This window comes from Schistocerca cancellata, chromosome 5, assembly GCF_023864275.1.
Source record: "Schistocerca cancellata isolate TAMUIC-IGC-003103 chromosome 5, iqSchCanc2.1, whole genome shotgun sequence".
Taxonomy (NCBI): Eukaryota; Metazoa; Arthropoda; class Insecta; order Orthoptera; family Acrididae; genus Schistocerca; species Schistocerca cancellata.
Window position 1 is genome coordinate 781,737,922 of NC_064630.1, and position 25,264 is coordinate 781,763,185.

General features: G+C 45.5%; 1 pseudogene; it reads left to right on the forward strand.

Annotated features, from left to right (window-relative positions):
• The first annotated feature begins 22,569 nt into the window (after positions 1-22,569).
• On the forward strand, positions 22,570-22,687 carry LOC126189361 (5S ribosomal RNA; annotated as a pseudogene).
• Positions 22,688-25,264: the final 2,577 nt, after the last annotated feature.

A 25,264-nucleotide genomic window follows, 5' to 3' on the forward strand; every position in this document is an offset into this window, starting at 1 on the left:
TTTAAATGTACTGTAATCCTTGGGAATGATTTCCTGCTCTACTTTGGGGGAGTAGTGGACTTTCGATCTCAAACTCTTCAGACGTGACATAGTGCCCCATGTTGGCAGCGATAACACTACGAAGATGTGAGTAACCACCCGAAAAAAGGCCTGTTACCCGAGTTTACATTAAACTGTGTATCTTAGTATTGAAGGTGCAAGCCACTGAAATCGATTTTGTTCGAATGACAAGAATTCTCCTTATAACGATGACAATTGAAGATACCACAGCTACTACATTCTTGGTTGAACGGGCAACCAGAAAGTTCTACATAGCCTCCAAGTATCTGTCAAAAAAATTAGCAAAGAAGTATGTATTACCCTGCCCTTAGATTATCTTGGGACACAAGTGATGATAGCTCTGTGTGTAACAGTACTGACTAACGTACTAGAAAAGGAAACAGTAGATGGTGAACAGTTTCAGATGAATGGAATAGAAAAATTGAAGGACCTCTCGCAATGTAAGACATGGAAAAAGATCTATAAAGAATCAGAAAACATTGCTGCACACATCAGTATATGCAGTCATTTCTTCTTCTTCCATGTCCGGATGCACCAATTATATCTTCCCTTCCCAGTAATTAGCAACGTAGATTGCTTTGTCATTGACTTTCAAAATATCATCTTTAGTGCATGTTATAGACATATCTGGGCAGATCAGTAGGTGGTCCAAGTCCTGTATTGCTCCGCATTCACACCTGTCGCCATCACTGTAACCCCATTTAAATAGGTTTGATTTGCACCCAGTTACTCCAGTGCGCAGCCGGTTTAATGACCTCCAAGTTGTAAAAGGTAGTTGAAATCCTGCAGATCCCTCCTCAAGTAGTTAAATTGTGGGGTGTGGCACCATTTCTTCCCAAAGAGATAGCCGCCTTGCGACGGGCTTGGTGGCGAGCTCTTCAGTAGTTTCAATGAAACTCCTGCGGGATTTCAGCCGGACACGTTGTTTTCGGTGCATATGCATCGGGTGTCGAGGATCATTCTTTTGTTTTGATCTTTCGATCTCGGCGGCTACTTGTCTGCGGATAGTGGGTGGTGCTACGCCTATGATGCGGTAAATGATGTCTGTGGGAGTTGGTTTGAGACATCCTGTGGCAATACGTACAGCGACGTCAACTTGCTTAGTGTGAGCAGAGTTCCTCCAAACTGGCGCCGCATATTCCGCTGCTGAGATACTCAGCACCAGACCCGTGGTGCGCAAAACATGTGGTTGAGCTCCCCACGATGAACCTGTTAGCTTCCGCAGTATGTTGTTCCTGGCACAGACCTTTTTTTTTAGTGTTGTGACAGTGCTGCTTAAAAGTAAGTGCTCTGTCCAATGTTACTCCCAGGTATTTTGGGCTGTTTGTATGTTTCAGATCTTCCCCTTGCCACATGACTCGGAGTTTCCGTTTAGCTTGTTTGTTCCTAAGATGGAAGGCGGATACTTGAGATTTACTAGGGTTTGGTTTGATATTATTGCCGTCGTAATAGGTAGCAAGTTCTGTTAAGGCTCCTGTGAGATTCTCCTCCACTTGTTCAAAGGTTTTATCCTGTGTGCCCACTGCTGCATCATCAGCATATATGAACATTCGTGTCTGGCGGCTGATGGGAAGATCATTGGTATAGATGTTAAATAATATTGGAGCCAAGACACTACCCTGTGCAAGTCCATTTTTCTGTGTCCTCCATCGGCTGTTTTTAGATTGTAAGGTTACATAGTAGCGTCTGTTTTGTAGCAGTCATGCCATCCACCAAGAAACAATTGAAGAAATTAACATATTTGTCAGAACAGGACAGATATTTCTTGTACACAGTTTTGGAGGAATTTGTGTGGATGGTTGACGAAAGACAGTATTTATCAACCAATGACTTGATGCAACACGAAATTCCAAGCGAAAGTCCACAGCCAATAGTTCAGAATTTTATCATTTGCAGTCTGTCTGTGAGCAGTAAACCGAGTTACAGTATCTGACGCTTTCCCATTTTCCTGTATTGACGAAACGCTCAATTACTTGGGGAATCGCAAGTATTTTACGACACCGATTATGATGTCCGTTTACCGTGAGATATCCATAACTCCTCGGGATAGGCCCGAGTAAGTATCTTTCGTACTTTAAATGTTTTCACAGTTGCGAATGTGGACAACCATCAGCTATATAATGGGATGATGGCAATGGTAATTTGTGCCAGACTGGGAACCGAATCCAGATTTCCGACTTTATGTGAGCGGTCGCCGTGACTGCTTTGGCAATCCATGGTTGGAACCGAAGTCCCATGTGTCATCATTCATGCATCACAACCTGCACTCGTACGTAATATGTAATTCCCGTGCTTGGAGTGGAAATTTTAGTTGAAAGACGCTGTCTGATATCGAAGGATAAATGCAATATTGGAGTACAGTGATGTTAAGAAACACTACAACAGAGGCACTGAAATACCGTGTTTTTTGTACCTTCCAAGCTGCATATGTTCTTCAGACTGCGTTTCAAATCAAGAAAAGCATATGGTTCTATTCAGCAGTTATCAGGCTTCCCATTACATGCACTCAGACCCACTATCTATCTGCTATACTTTGAAGGTATCATTATCTTCTCCCAGTCAATCAAGAAACGTGTAGAATGAATAAGGAGTGTACACGTATATCATTTACTGAGTTCAAAACTCGGTTTATAACTAGAGAAAGGTCCATTTGCGAAAGCTCAAATGCATTACTTAGGCCACATTATAAGTTCTGCAAGCATTAAACTTGATCCACATGTCGCGGAAGCTGTTGAAGACTTCCCCGTCCCAAAAAACTTAAAAGAACTAGTCGTTTGTCTGTCTTGTAAATTACTATCCCAGATTTGTCCAAGATTATGCTATGGTCATCAAGCCTTTGACTAAAGTATGCAGAAGTGGGGTATCTACACTCCTGGAAGTTGAAATAAGAACACCGTGAATTCATTGTCCCAGGAAGGGGAAACTTTATTGACACATTCCTGGGGTCAGATACATCACATGATCACACTGACAGAACCACAGGCACATAGACACAGGCAACAGAGCATGCACAATGTCGGCACTAGTACAATGTATATCCACCTTTCGCAGCAATGCAGGCTGCTATTCTCCCATGGAGACGATCGTACAGATGCTGGATGTAGTCCTGTGGAACGGCTTGCCATGCCATTTCCACCTGGCGCCTCAGTTGGACCAGCGTTCGTGCTGGACGCGCAGACCGCGTGAGACGACGCTTCATCCAGTCCCAAACATGCTCAATGGGGGACAGATCCGGAGATCTTGCTGGCCGGGGTAGTTGACTTACACCTTATAGAGCACGTTGGGTGGCACGGGAAACATGCGGACGCGCATTGTCCTGTTGGAACAGCAAGTTCCCTTGCCGGTCTAGGAATGGTAGAACGATGGGTTCGATGACGGTTTGGTTGTACCGTGCACTATTCAGTGTCCCCTCGACGATCACCAGTGGTGTACGGCCAGTGTAGGAGATCGCTCCCCACACCATGATGCCGGGTGTTGGCCCTGTGTGCCTCGGTCGTATGCAGTCCTGATTGTGGCGCTCACCTGCACGGCGCCAAACACGCATACGATCATCATTGGCACCAAGGCAGAAGCGACTCTCATCGCTGAAGACGACACGTCTCCATTCGTCCCTCCATTCACGCCTGTCGCGACACCACTGGAGGCGGGCTGCACGATGTTGGGGCGTGAGCGGAACACGGCCTAACGGTGTGCGGGACCGTAGCCCAGCTTCATGGAGACGGTTGCAAATGGTCCTCGCCGATACCCCAGGAGCAACAGTGTCCCTAATTTGCTGGGAAGTGGCGGTGCGGTCCCCTACGGCACTGCGTAGGATCCTACGGTCTTGGCGTGCATCCGTGCGTCGCTGCGGTCCGGTCCCAGGTCGACGGGCACGTGCACCTTCCGCCGACCACTGGCGACAACATCGATGTACTGTGGAGACCTCACGCCCCACGTGTTGAGCAATTCGGCGGTACGTCCACCCGGCCTCCCGCATGCCCACTATACGGCCTCGCTCAAAGTCCGTCAACTGCACATACGGTTCACGTCCACGCTGTCGCGGCATGCTACCAGTGTTAAAGACTGCGATGGAGCTCCGTATGCCACGGCAAACTGGCTGACACTGACGGCGGCGGTGCACAAATGCTGCGCAGCTAGCGCCATTCGACGGCCAACACCGCGGTTCCTGGTGTGTCCGCTGTGCCGTGCGTGTGATCATTGCTTGTACAGCCCTCTCGCAGTGTCCGGAGCAAGTATGGTGGGTCTGACACACCGGTGTCAATGTGTTCTTTTTTCCATTTCCAGGAGTGTATTTCTTGAATGCAGGAATGCAGCAACTGAAAACTGTTTTGACAAAATCACCTCTATTATGAGGTCCAGACTTTGAAAAACCGTTCCGTCTCCCAGAATTACACTACTGGCTTTGTTCTAAACCAGGAACGAAACTGAATCAAGAAACCAGTTAGTTACCAACCGCAACAGCTTAACAAAGCAGGAATTAACTACAGTACCTACTAAGAAGGAACACCCATCTCTGGTACTGAGTGGAAACTGTTCCAATTGTTATCGTGATTTGCAGATTTTTTACGGTAGTCACTGACCATGGTGGTCTACTGTCTCTTCTAAATTTAATAGACGCATGTCGACTGACATGGTGAGTCCTGAAACTTGCTTAGGTTTATCGGTTACGAAGAGAGATACATTCATCTCACCAGGCATGTGTACAAATGCTGATGACAGACTTTCTGCATTGTTCTTTCTGTTTTTCTTATGGTCATCACCGTTTTTAGAGACTTTATTATATAATACTTGTACATCTGTTTAATTACATAACAGATAGCTAGGATGTTTTAAGCGTTTGTTTTTGAAGTACATGTAGAATTACAAACAACGACGTTTGTAAGACTGTTAACTTACATGGGAAACTCCCCATTGCACTTCCATTCAGATTCAGTGGTAAGATGGTCCAGTGGGTAGTCCGTGAAAAACTGAACACAGATCAAGTATGAAAACAGGAAAAAGGTGTAGTGAACTATAAAAACAATCAAAATAGAGACAGTGAAAGGTCCAAGAACAACGAGAGCAATAAACAGCAGCCTGAATCAGCGACGGCGTCGTGGGTAAGTGTTCTTGGTGTTGGACTGCCTAACGGGCGATCTGTATTCAGAATTCCCTAGCGCCTTTTATTTATTTATTTATTTATTTTTCAGAACATAATGAACTGTCCGTCCTGTCATTGAAATGTTTGTTCTCTTTCTGTAGTTTTGGCAGTTGTCATACTATACATGGGTTATAGAATATGAGTTGTGCAGTAAGAATACGTAGCGCCGCAAGTAAATATGATAAATAGTGAGAAAAAGACAGATACCACACAGACGTCTCACAGAAATGAAAACAACAAATAAACGTAAGTCTTCATGCTTTCCCGGCGATCTGTTGACATCTTGGATATTCGGGAATCCAGCCGGATGTTCGCGTCGTTCTCGCACGATATTTCAACAGCGTGCCTCGCTGTCTTCTTCAGGTGCTACCTGAGACTGATCCTTGGGTCTCTCTCTCTCTCTCTCTCATCTTTTGCTTTCCCCTCTTTGGGGAAGTGTGAGGGGGAGTCTGTAGCCTTTAGGCTTTTACTCCCCTGTGAAAATGTGTGTGTGATTTTTCTGTAGTTTTTGGTGTCTGTGATTTGTGATGATTGTTGTGAGTGTGTCTGGTACTTGCCTGAGGTGGGCGAGAAGTTTGTTGTTATATGGGAAGGAACAGGATGATGGATTTGGTGTAGGGATTTTCTCTTCGACTTAGTTGTCGAAGATCGTCATAGGGCGCTTGTGCTTATCATACCGACCTAGGGAGTGGATGAGTGCGTTTCTGGATCTGGAAGAACCCTCATAGAAGGCCCTTGCCAGATCCTGGAAACGCTCTCTCAGGAGTGGGCTTTCGGCTGCGGCGTGCAAGTCGTCTGTAGGGAATCCAAGAGGTAAGCGCAGAGCCCTTCTGAGGGCGCGGTTCTGCAGCCTCTGGAGTTTGTCCAGGTGCTGCTTCGCCGCGTATCCCCAGACAGGGCACGCATACTCCATTACTGGCCGGATCAGGGCCTGATACACATTTAATGCTAGTGGGCAGGGAAGGGAGCTTGTTGAGTTCAGGATAGGATATAGGATGGACATTCTGGCGCAGGCCTTCCTGTGGACCTCGTCTATGTGGGGTTTCCACGTAAGACGAGAGTCCAAGGTTACGCCAAGGTACTTGGCGGTTCTGCGCCAGGGGAGTTGGGTTCCATTTAGGTGAAGGTGGAGGGGGGGACGTTGAAGAGGATAGCGCCTTCAGAGCCTGCGGGTAATCAGCATTGCCTGCGTCTTCTCAGAGTTAATGGTGATGCGCCAGCGACGGGTCCAAGTTTCTGTGTTATCTAAAACCTTTTGTAGCCTACGGATGACCAGGTCCTTGTTCGCGTTTCTCGTGTAGAAGGCTGTATCGTCAGCGTACTGTGCGGTGCGCACCAGGGGGGCCGTTGATGTGTACGCAGTGTACAAACTGTACAATACGGGCCCCAGGACCGATCCCTGTGGCACCCCAGCACGAATACGCCTTCTGGTGGAGGTGGCAGTTTCTACTTTGACGGAGAAAGTCCTATTCGTGAGGTAGCTCTTGATCAGCTGAACTATGCTCCCGGGAAACCCTTGTGTGTACAACTTGTAGAGTAGCCCTCTATGCCATACTGAATGAAAGGCTTTGGCTACGTCCAGTAGCACTATCCCGCAGTAGCCTCTGTGGTTGAAGCCCTCTGTTGCTGCTTCAACCATTCTCATGACCTGTTGTGGGGCAGAGTGGTTCTGTCGGAAGCCAAATTGGAAATCCGGCAGAATTTGCTCTCTGGTAATATGTTCTTGTATGGGTCTTAGCAGGAGGCGCTCATAGATCTTGCTGAGAGTTGGCAAGAGGCTAATCGGCCTGTAGTGCTGCGGGAATAGAGGGTCTTTCCCTGGTTTGTGTATCGCGACCACCTCCGCATGTTTCCAGCAAGCTGGGAAAACACGGGATCGAGTAATCTCGTTGAGGACGTTCGCGAGGTGTGTGATCGCTGTGGGTGGGAGTTTTTTGACTAACTGATTTGTGACACTGTCGTGCCCTGGCGCCTTTTTTGTGGGGAGAGACCTGATTACTCTTGCCACGTCCTCTAGGGCAAAAAGTATGGGTTCGTCCTCTGGGTCCTCCTCGGCATTGAGGAAGACAGCCAGTTGACGACGGACCACTCTTTCATGCTCGTCATCCTGGGGTTCTGCCGCTTGGAACTGCTTCTCGAAGGAGTCGGCGACGGCGTTGGCCTTTCCAGCATGGCTGTAGACCTGTCCCCGCTCGCCATGCAGTGGCGGCATCCTAGCGCGTCGTTTTGTAAACTGTTTTGTCGCTTGCCATAGTGTGTGGTCGTCTACTTTGAGAGCTGTGAGGCGGTTTTGCCATTGCTGGTTTCTGTGCTCATTGAGCGCTACCTTCAGTTCTCTCTGTAGACGATTGAGCAGCCTCCTGGTGGCCTGATTTCTAGTGATCTTCCACTCTTTTGCTACTCTGTTCTTCTGTCGAATTTGAGCTAGCAAGTGTTCCGGGAGCTGTATTTGCGGTGGTGGGCCATCCCTTTGTGGAGGGGTGGCTTCTTCCGCTGCCTGTAAGATGCTGCCTGTTAGGTCTTGTAGCGCATGTTCTACTGCTTCGGCAGTAGGTGGCGGAGCGCGAGCGATATCAGAGGCGACAGTTTCTTGGTATCGCTCCCAGTCTGTACGTTTGTACGACGTTTGGTACCGTGTGAGTGCTACCCATTCTCCCACATCGACCTCCAGAATCACTGGGTTGTGGTCGGAGGACATTCTGTTGATTGTCCTTGCGGTCACAAACCCTGCGATCCTCCTAGTGAGAGCTATGTCTAACACATCGGGCCTGCTTCCGTTTTTCGGAAAATGTGTGGGCTCGACTGGACCCCATGTTTCGAAGTGGTGGGTGCGCGCTAGTTGTTGCAGTTTGGCGCCTGCTCTGGAGGTTACTCTAGAATTCCAGTCAGGGTGTTTGGCATTGAAGTATCCCCCTATTACGAGTTTGCCTTCAATTTGCCCTAGAGCAGCTATGTCTCCCTCATCTATCTGGTCATGTGGGGGTCGGTAGACTGCAACAATTGTTAGGGGTCCAGTGGCAGTGGTTACTTCCACCGCCACTGCTTCAATTTTGTTGGTAGCTGGTAAGAATACCTGGTGGTGGGGGATCCCTCTTTTTATGTAAATGGCCACCCCTCCACCTTGGGTTGGCCTGTCTTTGCGATAGCTAAAATAGTTGGGGACTGTCGCTTTTATTCCCGGTTTTAGGTGGGTTTCCCCCATCATGCATATGTCGATGGAGAACTCCTTCATGAGTTCTCTGAACTCGACCTCTTGATTAACAATGCCGTCTGCGTTAAAGACGCACATTGTCAGGCCTTGGATGTTTGGTCGTCTATCCATGATGGGGTTTTGATACTACTGAGGATGTCGCAGAGGGGAGCGACTGCTGGACTGTTGCCTGAAGGGCAGCGAGGATCTGTGTGTTCTGCTTTTGGGCTTCCCTGAATTCCTTCATCATTTCCATGACGAGGTTCATGGTCTGCACCATTACACCTAACAACTGATCCATGGGGGGGAAGTGTGTCTGGGGTTTCCTAGGCCCCTCTCTGTCAAGGTGGACCTGGTCGTTGTTGCTGTGTATTTCCCGGTGTTGTTCTTGTGTTGGTGTCTGATGTTGTGGTGGTTGGGCAATGCTTTCGTGGTTCCTCGGGGGAGAAACCACTTCCGCATATGTTGCCCTTGGTGTGTCTGGCCTTGGTTTTACCCAGGCCTTGTCTGTGTGTGTTGTCATGTTTTGGTTTCTTGTGTGTCTGGATGGGTTCGTGGTGTTTTCTTTTCGTGTGTGGGGGGCGGCCTTTGCGCCCTTTGCCTGCAGTGTGTGTCTTTTATGGACCTCGCAACCTTGGTAACCCGCTGTGTGGTTTTTGCCACACAGCGCGCACCTTATTTGCGGGTCCGTGTGTTTTATGTTGCACGTTCGTGTGTCATGGGCCTCGGCGCATTTTCTGCACCTCACTGCCATTGAGCAGTGTGCCGCAATGTGGTTGAGGCCCTGACATCTGAAGCACTGCACCGTCTTGTTTTTGCGGCGCAGTGGTTCAGTGGTCACAGGGACCGCCAGGATCGTCTTAATGTCCCTTTTGTTCTGTGGGACGTCTGGCAGTGTGACCTGATACAGGGGCCATTTGCTGCCTATGTTTCCCATCTGTTGGACCGCCTTGACGATGTACCCCTGGGCAGTCAGGTCTGTTTTGATCGCCTGGGGGGCCACTCGTCTCGGTAGGTCTCTGATGACAATGTTTCTATTGCGTGTTTTTGTTGTGGGGAAAGTGTAATGGGGTATGTTTTTGCTGTTGAGAAGTGTTTTTATTGTGGTGTAGTGCTCGAGTGTCAATAATGTTATTTTTATTTTGTCACCACCAGCAGGTTTTGCTTTGAAATTGCCTCCCCCGATTGCTGTTTTTAGCATTTCGAAGAGTTCCTCGTAGTTCCGAGTGAACTCCACGACGATCGGAGGGAGGTGGTGGGTGACCTGATTTTGTGTTTGTGTTGTTGTGTCATGTGGTGTCTCTGGCTCATCGGCCACCGCCTGGAACCTGTTCGGGGTGGGTTCCACTCCCCGGGCTGGCGGGAGCCTCGGCTGGCGAAAGGTTTTCCTCGCCAGCACGAAACCATCCGAATCCTGCCCGGTTACGCGGTTCCCTTCCAGTGCCAGTGTTTCCTGGTCCCCTCCTAGGACGACGACAGGTGCTGTCGGGGGCGCAGGCTCCTCAGAGGGTGTGGAAGTGGCTGGGGTGGTGGTGGTGGAGTGCTTTTTCCCCCTGGAGTGCTTCTCCTTCTTGTCCTTCCTCACACGCCGCTGCTTGGATGTGGTGGACTTGAGTGGGGGGGATTTAAGGAACTGGGATCGGGTAGGGGGTTGGGTGGCAGTTGCGGGTTTGGGAAGGATTTTTGTCGGTTGACTGGGCTTCTGCTTGCCATTTAGGTTGCGGATATGGTCAGCAAGGAGGCCACAGCTGTTGGCAAGCAGGAGAGGGCTGAGGAGAGGGGAGGGAGGGGCGGGATCGCAAATACTGACGATGTATTTGTTTGTTTGCGTATTATGTGGTTTTGCCATGTCGGTCGCGGAAAGGGGGCTTGCTGCCAGGTTATTGTCAGTTGCAACTTTTGTTGGCACCGTTGGGTTTTCCGGTTGCAGTGCTGACCCTAGTAACACGATGGCAGACGCGGAATTCTGGACGGGGGCGGCGGAAAACCTCTCTGTGGTTCCGCGGCCCGCTTCCAGGTCCTGGCCTACTTTTTCCCTATTCTTGGGGGGGGGGGGGGGCAGAGACTGACTCTGCGGCAGCTGAGGTGCTCGAGACGGCCGGCCGCGCGGCCCGCGGCAACAAGAAAGCGCGCCTCGTGTCGTCGGCGGAAAGAGACCGCCGCGACCCCAAGGCGTCGCCCAAGCTCGACATTCCACAACGACGAGAAGACACGACAATTCTGCCAGGCGACGCCATGCAAAATTTTCTCCAAGTGCCGTCCGTGCTGAGACCTAGGCGCAAGTGCCCGTCAATGTTTTGATAAAAACAGAGCCGGTGATCACTCCTGTTTTTACTCCCATGCAAGCGGGGGCCTATGGCTGACAGTACGCCAGTGAGAGGAGCGATGCTCAACCCTCGACTGCTACTCAGCGAGTAGCAGTCGCAGATCCACTTCTGAAGTGGAAATCATAGTAACAGTCAGGAGATAGAGTACCCAACATCTCAGACCAGGTCTGACACACCTCAGATGATAACCACATCCGTTGAGGACGGCCAGAACGGGCGCCGACGGCAGTTGGAACATCTGCGACTGGAGGGGTTCATTGAAGCCGAGTCTGGCGGGCGCGGACCTCAGATGGAACACTCGACCCGGCGCGGACCGATTAGGGAACGCCCAGCTCCTCCCTGGCATAAACACTGGACTCGATCGACCCAAGGATCAGTCTCAGGTAGCACCTGAAGAAGACAGCGAGGCACGCTGTTGAAATATCGTGCGAGAACGACGCGAACATCCGGCTGGATTCCCGAATATCCAAGATGTCAACAAATAAACGGGTGCGACCTATGTCACAACAAAGTAATTCAAGAGTCAAGTCCTCCAAAACAGAACGCAACAATAAAAACGTTAAAATCACGTTTTGACAGAGTACAGAGAAACTGTGTGACTGTGAAACTGTTGCGTTCACTTGTTGCAGTTAACGAAACAAACTATTACGTTTTCATCATTTCCTTTGGAGTAACCACATTCAAATTCATACGAACCCTCTATCGTGCAAGGAGATGTATCACACTCACCAAGCGTACAAATTAGGTGCGTCGATAAGAGATTCCCGTCATATGACACATGAACTGTCACTAATGCCGTGTATGAGTCACCAGACGTGTTTTCCGGCGGACGATTCGGTTCACTTGTCGCCCTGTCACCAAACGTTTGCGGTTCCCATTGGAAACAACTTCCTTTCGGCTGTCAAAAGAGTAGCCGTGCAGAATCAACTGTCATTATAGGTCTCTGCCTTGCACCTTGCTGTTTAAAACGGACATTACACCACGACACAGACACAAATTTGAATAAAGCGAAAAAAAGAAAAAAACCGCACGAGGGATGTTTGAACACGGCTCGCCCGCTTGGAGGTCCAGCACCGTAATCATTTAATCACGCCTCGGATTGTCCATACGGCTACTATACGAGGTGCTATCCAAAATTTTCGGAACTCGAGCTGCCATCTGTTGAGAACATTACCTTTGCACTAACGGTTACCATCACCCTCTGCATGTACACACCGTTCCCAGCGCTTCTGCCACTGGTCAAATGTTTTCTGGAAGTCCTGTTCATTGAGGGTGTTTATCACCGCCAGCGATGCTTCTTGATTCCTCTCTAGAGTGTCGAACCGAAGGCCTTTCAACTTGAGTTGCAGTTTTGGGAGTAGCGCGAAGTCGCAAGGTGCCAAATCTGGCGAGTACGGTGGGTGGGGTACAACCGCCATGTTTTTTTTTTTTTTGCCAAAAAGGTCCTGGTGAGCAAGGACGTGTGACAGGGCGCTTTGTCGTGACGCAGCAGCCAGTCCCCTTGACGCCAAAGTTCGGGCCGTTGTCGCCGCACGTTTCCACGTAGCCGTTGCAAAACGTCACAGTAGTACGCGGAATTCACTGCTTGGTTGGGTGGGACGAATTCTTTGTGCACAATTCCCTTGGTATCAAAGAAAACTATGATCGTGCTCTTCACTTTGCTCTTCACCTGTCTCGCTTATTTGAGTCTTGGAGAGCCCACGCTCTTCCACTGGGACGATTGTTGCTTTGTCTCTGGGTCATAACCACAAATCCAGGTTGGATCATCAGATGCGGTCTGACGAAGGTCTGTGCACACTTCAACACGCAGTGTCTTCTGATCGGCAGTCAAAATCCTTGGCACAAATTCTGCGGCGACACAATGCATAACCAATTCATCAGTCAACAGTTGACATATCCCATAACCAATACCCACTTCATCCGCAAGGTCTAGAATGGTTCGACGTCGATCCGCACGAAGAAATTGTTGAAGTTTGGTAACGGGCCTTCCAGTGTGAGCATCACCTTCGACGTCTGTACGGCCAGCCCTGAACCGAGCGTGCCACTCAGACACACGCGTACAGTTCATGCTCTGTCCCCAAAACACTTGTTGAATCATTGCAAGGGTCTCCGCAGCACTTTCCCCAAGATTCGCACGGAATTTGATACACACGCGCTGTTCTGTTCGCGGATCCAGCGTAAAATCGCCACACACCAAACACAGAGTATTACAGAAATCACTGTGGACACGCAACGCGTCCTCCCAGCTGAATGCCACTCGGCACAATGACTCATCAGATATACAGCTCTCGCCACCTAGCGGTGCAAAGATCTACTACTCGTACCTTCCAGATAGCAGCACCAGTCCCGAAACTTTTGGAATCCACCTCGTATATTGTACTTCTTGTTCATGGACCATTTACTGTTTCTATTTTGCCTCTTTTTTTCAGTTTCAGTACAGCTTCTTGGTGTTTTCATGCTTGATCTGGGCTCAGTTTTGACGTCTGTCCACTGGGCCCTGTTACCACTGAATCTGAGGGGGTGCGGGTAGGGGGGGAGGAGTGTCCCTAGATTGGAAGTGAATATGTTTTCATTGTTTTCCTGTACTTGGATCAGCATTTGAATAGGTCAAGGAAAATAGAATAGAATTTTGCACAAGCATAACTTAATAATAGCTAATACTTGGTTCAAGAATCTTGGAAGAAGGTTGCATACATGGAAGAACCCTGGAGATACTAGAAGGTATCAGATAGATTATATAATGGTAAGACAGAGATTCAGGAACCAGGTTTTAAATTGTAAGACATTTCCAGGAGCAGATATGGACTCCGACCACAATCTATCGGTTATGAACTGCAGATTAAAACTGAAGAAACTGCAAAAAGGTGGGAATTTGAGGAGATGGGACCTCGATAACCTGAAAGAACCAGAGGTTGTAGACAGCTTCAGGGAGAGCATTAGGGAACTATTGACAAGATTGGGGGAAGGAAATACTGTAGAAGAAGAATGCGTAGCTTTGAGAGACGAAATAGTGAAGGTAGCATAGGATCAAGTAGATAAAAAGACGAGGGCTAGTAGAAATCCTTGGGTAACAGAAGAGGAATTGAACTTAATTGATGAAAGGAGAAAATATAAAAATGCAGTAAATGAAGCAGGTAAAAAGGAATACAAAAGTCTCAAAAATGAGATCGATAGGAAAAGCAAAATGGCTAATCAGGGAGGCTAGAGGACAAATGTAAGAATGTAGAGGCACATATCACTAGGGGTAAGATAGATACTGCCTACAGGAAAATTAAAGAGAACTTTGGAGAAAAGAGATCTACTTGCATGAATAACAAGGATTCAGATAGAAACCCAGTTCTCAGCAAAGAACGGAAAGCAGAAAGGTGGAAGGAGTATATTGAGGTATAAGGGCGATGTTCTTGAGGACAATATTATAGACATGGAAGAGAATGTAGATGAAGATAAAGTAGCAGATATTATACTGCGTGAAAAGTTTGACAGAGCACTGAAAGACCTAAGTCGAAACAAGGCCCCTGGAGTTGACAACATTCCATTAGAACTACTGACATTCTTGGGGAAGCCAGACTTAACAAAACTCTACCATCTGGTGAGCAAGATGTATGAGACAGGCGAAATACCCTTAGACTTCAAGAAGAATATAATAATTCCAATCCCAGAGAAAGCAGATGTTGACAGATGTGAAAATTACCGAACTATCAGTTTAGTAAGCCATGGCTGCAAAATACTAACACGAATTCTTTACAGACGAATGGAAAAACTGGTAGAAGCCGACCTCAGGGAAGATCAGTTTGCATTCCGAAGAAATGTTGGACCCTACGACTTATCTTATAAAATAGATTAAGGAAAGGCAAACCTACGTTTCTAGCATTTGTAGACTTAGAGAAAGCTTAATGTTGACTGAAATACCCTCTTTCAAACTCTGAAGGTGGCAGGGGTAAAATACAGGGGGCGAAAGGCAATTTACAATTTGTACTGAAACCAGATGGCAGTTATAAGAGTCCATGGGCACAAAAGGGAAGCAATGGTTTGGAAGGGAGCGAGACAGGGTTGTAGCCTATCCCCGACGTTATTCAATCTGTATACTGAGCAAGCAGTAAAGGAAACAAAAGCAAAATTCGGTGTTGGAATTAAAATCCATGGAGAAGAAATAAAAACTTTGAGGTTCGCCGATGACATTGTAATTCTATCAGAGACAGCAAAGGACTTGGAAGAGCAGCTGAACGGAATGGACCATGTCTTGGAAGGAGGATATAAGATGAACATCAACAAAAGCAAAACGAGAATAATGGAATGTAGTCGAATGAAATCGGGTGATGCTGCGGGAATTAAATTGGTAAATGAGATGCTTAAAGTAGTAAAGGAGTTTTGCTATTTGGAGAGCAAAATAACTGATGACGGTCGAAGTAGAGAGGATATAAAATGTAGACTGGCAATGGCAAGGAAAGCGTTTCTGAAGAATAGAAATTTGTTATCATCGAGTATAGATTTAAGTGTCAGGAAGTCATTTCTGAAAGTATTTGTATGGAGTGTAGTCATGTACGGAAGTGAAACATGGACGGTAAATAGTTTGGACGAGAAGAGAATAGAAGCTTTCGATATGTAGTGCTACAGAAGAATGCGGAAGATTAGATGGGTAGATCACATAACTAATGAGGAAGTATTGAATAGGATTGGGGAGAAGAGGAGTTTGTGACACAACTTGACTAGAAGAAGGGATCGGTTGGTAGGACATGTTCTGAGGCATCAAGGGATCACCAATTTAGTATTGGAGGGCAGCGTGGAGGGTAAAAATCGTAGGGGGAGACCAAGAGATGAATACACTAAGCAGATTCAGAAGGATGTAGGTTGCAGTAGGTACTGGGAGATGAAGAAGCTTGCACAGGATAGAGTAGCATGGAGAGCTGCATCAAACCAGTCTCAGGACTGAAGACCACAACAACAACAGTGAAAAGGAAAGGCATAGGAAAATGTAAGATGGTAAATAAATTTTCTAGATAGGACTGCAGTTATAGCGTCCAAGAGGATTTTCCAAGGAGGAATTGTAACTCAAGTGTCCGATCAAATTCGTAACTCGAGAAGTTTCATAGGTCTACGGCAATCGAAATATTCTCTTTAACGATATGTATAGTGAAATATTCATATTCGTACATACTTTTTCCACGTTGCCAATTCCATTCGACTTATAAAAGGGCACTGGATCATCAATGGGCAAAAGTACTTCTCGTGAAATGACAGGATATAAACTAAGTAACCCATTCGTACACAGAGCAATATGCTATAAGCTTTTCTGGAAAGTTAGGGCCAACAGTCTTCTATACCTACGAGTGAGTACTGGCTCATTTGGGCTGAGGGTTCAAAAACCAGTGGACGAATATGCGGCGAAATATATGAGGAATGTCGTCATTACCTTATCAAACGCTGGGAAAATTTTAACAGACTTTTACAAAAAGTTTTGATTGATGTAGGGAGAACAAATTACATCTGTTAATCGACTCCTGGGAAGGAGAAAAAATTGACAATATTTCGACGAAATGTTTGAAGATGCAGAAGGATTGCCATTGAGCTGTTTTACAGTTATTCTTCCCAAACGTACTCCGATAGTGCAGTCCTGCGATGTCTATTTTTTATAGTTATAATTTGATCAAAATACTTCATAATTGCTATCTCTTCGAGAGAGAACAAGAAATTATATCTTCAGAAGACCGCATCAAAATACATTCCAATGTACTCACCAGCTATCATCGGCAATGTTCCGCGAAATGTTGCGTTGCGCTGGTTGGATGCCAAACTGTGCGGCGAGAGAGACTTTTATGAACGTAAATCACATTTGTTTTCGCACAGAAACTAAAAGCAGTAATGTAACCGCGAAGCTGCAGCGTTTATAACGTGTGCAAGATGCCTAGAAAAGTACTGCTCCCCTGTTTTTACTATGAATATCACCCCAGCAAGTGTATAGCATCAACAGGTGAAATAATAAAAGAATCTAATAGTATATACGTCCTTACAGTCTCTCCCTGGAAATTTATTTCAATCCCAGATTATTGTTTGCCTTTCCTTCTCACGCCATTTTTAAAATATCAAGAAATACTGAGAATGGTTTGGTTTTTTATAGTATAAGTAAAGCAAAAACCTGAAAGTAAAAAAGATGTTTCCGCGTACGGTCGTGACCCCAGGAACATCCGTTCAGCGCTCCGTAGTCTTTATGACGCACCAGCCGCTGCGTGGAAACTGCGGCACAATAAATGTCTCCTGACTTGCCTGGCGTCCGCCAGAAACCCCTCCTTCTGTTCTAAACGCTTTGCCACTTGGATTTCACTCTACTGTCACTTTCACTTCTGGCCAAGCCCTGCATCAGCCCTAAATTTGGACGGCCCATTCTAGGCATTTAACTTTACTAGCGAACCTGTCTTCAGATTTGGACTTGACTAGGGCTTAGATGGGACAGTGTTTGGTGGAGGCGCCGGAGCCTTCAAAACGTTTACATCACCGTGTTCCAATTACGCAACGTAAAAGACATCGCCTACACGACCAGGTACCGAGAAACAAGCAGCACATCTTTCATAAGACAAGTATACTCAGATGAAATCCAGAAAAGTAGTAACTCAGCTGAACATCAGGTAACCACTAGTGTTTTCCGGAGACGCCGGTCGAGATGAGCCCATATGACTGAAATGATTCGAATGAGTCGTCAGAAATAACACGTATGTTTGGTAAATGTGCACTTTTTGGTTCTGAGCACTATGGGACTCAACATCTGAGGTCATCAGTCCCCTAGACTTAGAACTACTTAAACCTAACCTAAGGACATCACACACATTCATGCCCGAGGCAGGATTCGAACCTGCGACCGTAGCAGTCACGCGGTTCCAGACTGAAGTGCCTAGAACCGCACGGCCACCACGGCCGGCAAATGTGTACTTTTTCTTGGACGGTGCAACCAAGTAATAGTTCGAGAATAAGGAAGAGAAGTTAAGTGGTTGGGACAAATTCGAGGCCGTGCTGAAGAAAGAAATTGCCGATTATCAGCAGAAAGTCCGCACAGCGGCAGAACAATTGAAGAATGGTGTCAAAAGTAATGGTGGAGCGAGAGTGTGGTACATACACATAGAATGCTTTGGCCCTATACGATATTGTGAATCTCTTAATTAGTGGCTTGACGAGAAATTAACTGTCTCTTAATAAATTTTTGAATTTAACTTTTAAGTCAAAATGCTCTTTAGGACGAGAAGATGACAGAAGCCGACAGAATCTCACACTTGATGAAAGGAGTCACAGACTGCACGTACCAACCCTTTCTGGTCAATTATGTCACAACGACAGAGGGATTAACCAGGCGGTGCTAGAAAATCGACGAAATGGGACGGGAAATAGTAGGACGAAAGACTTATGACAGGCAATTGGCAAGTACTGCAAGGTTCGCAGGAGAGCTTCTGTAAAGTTTGGAAGGTAGGAGACGAGATACTGGCAGAAGTAGAACTGCGAAGAGCGCACGTGAGTCGTGCTTCGGTAGCTCAGATGGTAGAGCACTTGCCTGCGAAAGGCAAAGGTCCCGAGTTCGAGTCTCGGTCGGGCACACAGTTTTAATCTGCCAGGAAGTTTCATTGCATTATATGTCCAACAACAGATGACGAAGTTGGTATTTCGTCAGAATGGAACCCGAGGAATATCGCAGAATAAAAAAGAAGTGGCAGAGGAAATATTAATGTTTCTGCAAGATGAGCCAGTGGAACGCGTGGTGTCGTATACGCTCGACTGTGCGGACAGTGTACAATGATGACGATGCATGCTTATCAAGAGAAAGTGAAAGCGAAACACGTGAAGGGTCATGCAGTTCTTCGTCCTTGTTTAGCAGGGAGCCACAAATCCCGTCTCCAGTGAAACGTAGCAAAGAACAGTCGTTGATCAAGGAGCAGGTACTAAACATAATTATGTACATGGTAGATAATCCGCAACATAGTGAAAAAAACAATTACGAACAGTTTTCGAGTCAGTCCGCAGCAACGTTACCATCTAATCCATAAGAAAAACTACGGATATTCAATGCAGGACAAGACGTGCTGAAGAAAAAAATTGCCGATTATCAGCAGAAAGTCCGCACAGCGGCAGAACAATTGAAGAATGGTGTCAAAAGTAATGGTGGAACGAGAGTGTGGTACATACGCATAGAATGTTTTGGCCCTATACGATATTGTGAATCTCTTAATTAGTGGCTTGACGAGAAATTAACTGTCTCTTAATAAATTTTTGAATTTAACTTTTAAGTCAAAATGAACAAAGTAAGAGCATATGGACTATAAGACCAATTGTGTGATTGGATTGAGGAGTTCCTAGATAACAGGACGCAGCATGTTATTCTCAATGGAGAGAAGTCTTCCGAATTAAGAGTGATTTCAGGTGTGCCGCAGGGGGTGTCATAGGACTGTTGCTATTCACAATATACATAAATGACCTGGTGGATGACATCGGAAGTTCACTGAGGCTTTTTGCAGATGATGCTGTGGTATATCGAGAGGTTGTAACAGTGGAAAATTGTACTGAAATGCAGGAGGATCTGCAGCGAATTGACGCATGATGCAGGGAATGGCAATTGAATCTCAATGTAGACAAGTGTAATGTGCGGCGAATACACAGAAAGATAGATCCTTTATCATTTAGCTACAAAATAGCAGGTCAGCAACTGGATCTGGGAGTACGCATTAGGAGTGATTTAAAATGGAATGATCATATAATGTTGATCGTCGGTAAAGCAGATGCCAGACTGAGATTCATTGGAAGAATCCTAAGGAAATGCAATCCGAAAACAAAGGAAGTAGGTTACAGTACGCTTGTTCGCCCACTGCTTGAATACTGCTCAGCAGTGTGGGATCCGTACCAGATAGGGTTGATACAAGACATAGAGAAGATCCAACGGAGAGCAGCGCGTTTCGTTACAGGATCATTTAGTAATCGCGAAAGCGTTACGGAGATGATAGATAAACTCCAGTGGAAGACTCTGCAGGAGAGACGCTCAGTAGCTCGGTACGGGCTTTTGTTAAAGTTTCGAGAACATACCTTCACCGAAGAGTCAAGCAGTACATTGCTCCCTCCTACGTATATCTCGCGAAGAGACCATGAGGATAAAATCAGAGAGATTAGAGCCCACACAGAGGCATACTGACAATCTTTCTTTCCACGAACAATACGAGACTGGAATAGAAGGGAGAACCAATAGAGGTACTGAAGGTACCCTCCGCCACACACCGTCAGGTGGCTTGCGGAGTATGGATGTAGATGTAGACGCTCTTGTTACAACTTCTGGCGTTTGCGCGTTTCGGGATGCTACATATGGTTTGAGGATCTGCATGATAGTGACCTATTACGTTATGCACATAAAACCGAGTACGATATAGATTACAGTGATTTAAAGGGAAGCAGTGGAGTGTCACATAACTTCCGACGGTGCTACAAAATTGGAAGACTTAAGGTGAATAAGTTTCAAACAAGATGTCAACTGGACGATGCACTGCAAAATGCGGAATTGGCCCGAGAATTTGTAGATGAAATAGTTCAGCAAGGAATTTGCTTTCAACTTCTACAAATCGGGATATGAAGAGGAAATCCACATGAAAGGACCTCTGGTAATTAGAGGTTAGAAGAGAGTTGCATAAATATCAACTAACTCCAAAGCCTTAACGCATTCATATACAATTATGCCGACTGTTAATCTGGATGGTAAGTTTATTGTGCTGTGAGAATTTGGTGCTCTGCCGCCTACGGCAGTTTCTGGTGTGTGTGAACTTCCAAGGGCAGTAGGGAATATTTACGTCACAGCAACCAAGAGTGAGAAAATGGGCTTAAGAGGACTAAAAATATGGTATGAGCACTGCCTTTGACCAATAGATGGTCAAGATTACTTGCTTGTTTGCTTGATTCCTGGTCTGTGTATAATCTGCTTTAGAGAAAATTATCCCTCCTGAAAAGTGTGTGATACTACAGTTAATACCACCTGGAAGCACTGGACAAATTCAGGCTCTGGATCTTTTTTTTTTTTTTTCGGAGCCTCTAAAACATATTCTAGCACAATCTGCAGTTATGGCATAAAGGCTCGCCAGTTTCACGATAAACTACACTACAAACTGTTTCGCATTCGGTTGCATGACATCACGTTCCATCAGTCTTCGTCACCCCGTCACACCGATATAGTGCTGTATGCATTGGTTCAGAGTGGATACTCAGCTGAACGTCCTGCGCGATTTCTAACTCCCAAGGATTTCGTCTTCGATCTTGATGGTGCGAACCCTTGTGATCAACGTCGCGCGCCTTTTTTCATTCAGTGTTCAAAGTGCAAGTTCTTTATTTGTTCTGAACATTTCTTGAACGTCGCCGATGTCCATTTTGTGAAGTGTAGTACATACATCCCACAGAAAGTTGATCTCTACAGCTCCTGGACAATCATTATCTGTCGCCCTCCTGATAACATTGTGAGTCATTAGCAGTTAACATTTTTTTCTGTCATAATTATAAAGACGAGACTCTCAAATGAGCCTTACTAAATATTGAAGTTGCAACCTCGCATTCATGGGGTTCCTTGTTAGCTGCGGTTTCAATGTGACAGTATAATACACCAGGAAAACAGAATATGGAAATTTTTTTTCAAATGAGCCTTACTAAATATTGAAGTTGCAACCTCGCATTCATGGGGTTCCTTGTTAGCGGCGGTTTCAACGTGATAGCATAATACACCAGGAAAACAGAATATGTAAATAACAGTTTTTGTAGTCAGATTATTAAGAGAGACACAAAACTACAGAGAAAAAATGTTGAAATGTGTGTGAAATCTAATGAGACTTCACTGCTAAGGTCATCAGTCCCTAAGCTTACACACTGCTTAAACTAAATTATCCTAAAGACAAACACACACACCCATGCCCGAGGGAGGACTCGAACCTCCGTCGGGACTAGCCAAACCTACAGAGACATTGTTATATTGAACCCCATACTACGCAGTAAATTGGTAGTGAATTTTGATAGTATGTGAATCTTCGCAGAATACAAATTTTGCTGTAGATACTTTTGTTCTCCTATTACATTTTCCTTATGCGTTCTATTATGTGATTATCGATGGATGACAATGACATATATACCGAAATTGCGATAGCACTATACAAAGAGTTACAGTCAAAAGCAGAATATTTAAAAATGTGCATACAATGAAAAGAATGGAGAAACTCAACTGTGTTTGTAGAACGACTGATACAGCTAATCACATCATACTGGAATGTGTAGTTTCCGAAACTTTACGGTAGAAAAGATAACAGCAGACACTTTTTCATTGTCTTAAGCAGATTGTTGCTCTTACAAGAGCGTGTTGGTCAGTTAATGCGTGCGTTCATCAAATAGTTATGGCTTTCTGTCGTGGAGAGTAACGGCTTGACGGCTTAATATCCAGACATTACTTAACTAAGTGATTTAAGGGAAACAGATACACTAAAACTACAACTTGGTTTACGCCAAGCCCAGTCTGAAAGGGAGACTCGATATCGATTACCTAATCGATCACGTAGATGTCGGAACGCTAAATACTCCAGTACACCATCGATTTGCTTCCATATCTGTGAAGTTCCTGAAGACAAATGCATGGAAACTAGGCGTATAGCGCACACGTCAGCGAGGCTATTTTTGATTAGTTAAAAACTGACATAGCACAGTTAAAGAGAAACGTTGCCTCCTGCTGCGCATATTGCCCTACCAGTGACTAGTCTCTCTACTCTCCACGAAAATATTATAAATATTAGAATTCACTGTTATTTTATTTAGTTACCGTTTTCTACTTCGACACATTCGTTTTAATGGCCACTTTAGTATTCATCGCCAACGGCCTTGCCGCAGTGGTAACACCGGTTCCCGTCAGATCATCGCCGTTAAGCGCAGTCGGGCTGGGCTAGCACTTGGATGGGTGACCATCCGGTCTGTCCAGCGCTGTTGGCAAGCGGGGTGCACTTGGCCCTTGTGAGACACACTGAGGAGCTACTTGATTGAGAAGTAGCGGCTCCGGGCACGACAACTGACATCGGCCGAGACAGCGGTGTGCTGACCACATGCCCCTCCATATGCGCATCCAGTGATGCCTGTAGGCTGAGGAGGATACGGCGGCCGGTCGGTACCGTTGTTCCTTCGTGGCCTGTTCGGACGGAGTTTAGTTTAGTTTTAGTATTCATCAGTTAGGCGACACAGCAAAAGGTTTAAATTCTTTTTCGCCTCGGGTCGCGTAAACGGTGTCAAGATCGGTTTAGACGGCTTAGGAAGTCATCAGCGGACTTGTTGCGAGGTCGGACGTGCTTTGACTAGTTAACAAGTAGAGTTTTCAAATTATCTCTTGATTTTCGAAGGGGTCGAATCGCGTTGATACCACTTGTGTGACTCACGGCTGAAAATCATTATAAATGGCTTTTGTTTGAAAAACAGACACAGACAGAATGCTCAGTATAAATGCCATAGTTTTGAGAAGCAAAGTTTGTAGTAAACAGATTATAATAATCTAATGGGTTGCTTACGAAATAATAAAAACATTAATAAATCCTTTCTGTTACGTATTTCGTAAAAGTTGTATAAAATATGTCGTATATCCATGTTCAGATACACGTCAGGACGCCAGTTTTTATCACGTTTCTATCCGAGTATGAAAGCCTCCTTTAGCTGTATATAAGGGTCTTGTTTAATTTTCTATCTATTTAGATCTTACAGTGTTGCATCTTCAGGTCCCTTACGTGATTTATCATAGAAGGGCCTTAAGATGGTGCATTATAGAACCAAATTAGCAGATAAAACACGTGCTTGAAATGCAGCTAAAGGATTTATTCACTCTCAAAAGTACGTACATCTATATTGGTAACCTAAGTGATGGGCAGTAAATTAAAATGAATTAATAATTTAAAATATCATAGTATTTCCACCAGAACCAGATGGTCAAAATGAATTTTTATTACTTTCCAGGTATATAAAGGCGGCGAAATATTTAAATACTGTTCAGCAGCCCTTCAGTAATTCGTTCTATTCTAGGATGTACAACATGTTTTTGGGTCTAAAATTGCAAAGTAAATCAAATATTCCATCGCTACTTTCTTTGTCGACTCACAGTGATTCTGCTCTCAGGCATCAGACGACTGGGTGATGGAAAGAATGGGCAATATCAGACAGTGTTCAGAACAGACGCTTGACAAAATTGTGGAAAAAACAATGATATGTTGTTCCTTCAGCAGTTCGGCTGTATTTCGATGTACATCAGAAACAATCTTGAACATATACTAAGTAACGCACATGTTTCATCTGCATGCATAAAATACTGATGCAACCTTGCATGCTTCGAGCATGACCAAGAAATGCAAAAATTAGCTTTTCAATCCGGTAACTTCCAAAATATCAGTGCACCGAGGCAGTAACGCTTGTTCTGAAATCCGTTAGAAATCCTGTTTGCGAAACAAGCTCCATTACCATCAAACTATGCAGAGAAGTTTCTGTACGTCTGAGCTCCCTCGGCAAATTTAATCTGTAACAGACAGAGCATGTAGAGAAGATGTGGTGGGTCTTAGTAGAACGTAAGTTTTGTTTTAAACAAAAAGGTGCCTAAAGTTCCTAAAGAGGATCATATATTCTTACTTAAAAGTACATCAGAACTTGGGGTATTTAAGGGGAGAAGGACTGCCGCTGAAGTTCCTAAACTGGAGTTTGCGAGCAGTTGGTTGAGCCCGGAGCCGTTCGTGCCCTGAAAATATTTTAGACTGCAGCATCACACTGCGTTAAGACTTCGCAAGCCATATGCAGAGTTAAGTGACTGTTGCAGTTTCTAGCCGCATTTAGTGCCTGAAGAATCGGCAGTGACTGACCAATTTACTTCAGTTTTGTTTTCTATGCAGTCTAGTCTCGTACGTAGCTCTCGATCAGCTCTGGAGGAGATACAGTAAACATTGTTGGGATAACATATTGTAAATAAGGTCAAAGTGTGGAATGACCACTGTTTGAATGATAGGGGTGAATGAAACCTGCTACCATGACAAACAGCACACTTGTTAATTAAAAATCATGCCATGCTGCACAGTTTAGGACTCTTCTCAAATAGTTAGGAGGCAGGATACTATCTTCCCAGATTCGTCTACTACTTGTAAGGTACTGTAGGTGAATCAAGCATACTGTGTCTCACACGACAGGTTTTTAATTCAAGAGTTGCTAGTAGCCAGAACACAGCATGTCATTTTGAACAAAGATAAGTCTTCATACGCAAAAGTAACTTTGGCAGTGTCTCCGAGGGGAGTGGTATAGGACAAATGCTTTCCGTAATATGCAGGACGATTCAGTAGCCCCTACCTCTAGGTTTTATGCAATCAAGTACACCTTCAAATAGCGAAAACAAGATGTTCATATTCTCTCACCCACTATGCGTAAATTATTAGTCCTACAGAAAAAATTACCAGGACGTTTTTGTAGAAAATTTGATGCAGTTGAATTTTGTACAGGGATACGTTTCCGCTAGATACCAAAGTTTTCGAATTATTCGAGAAAAACGTAGAA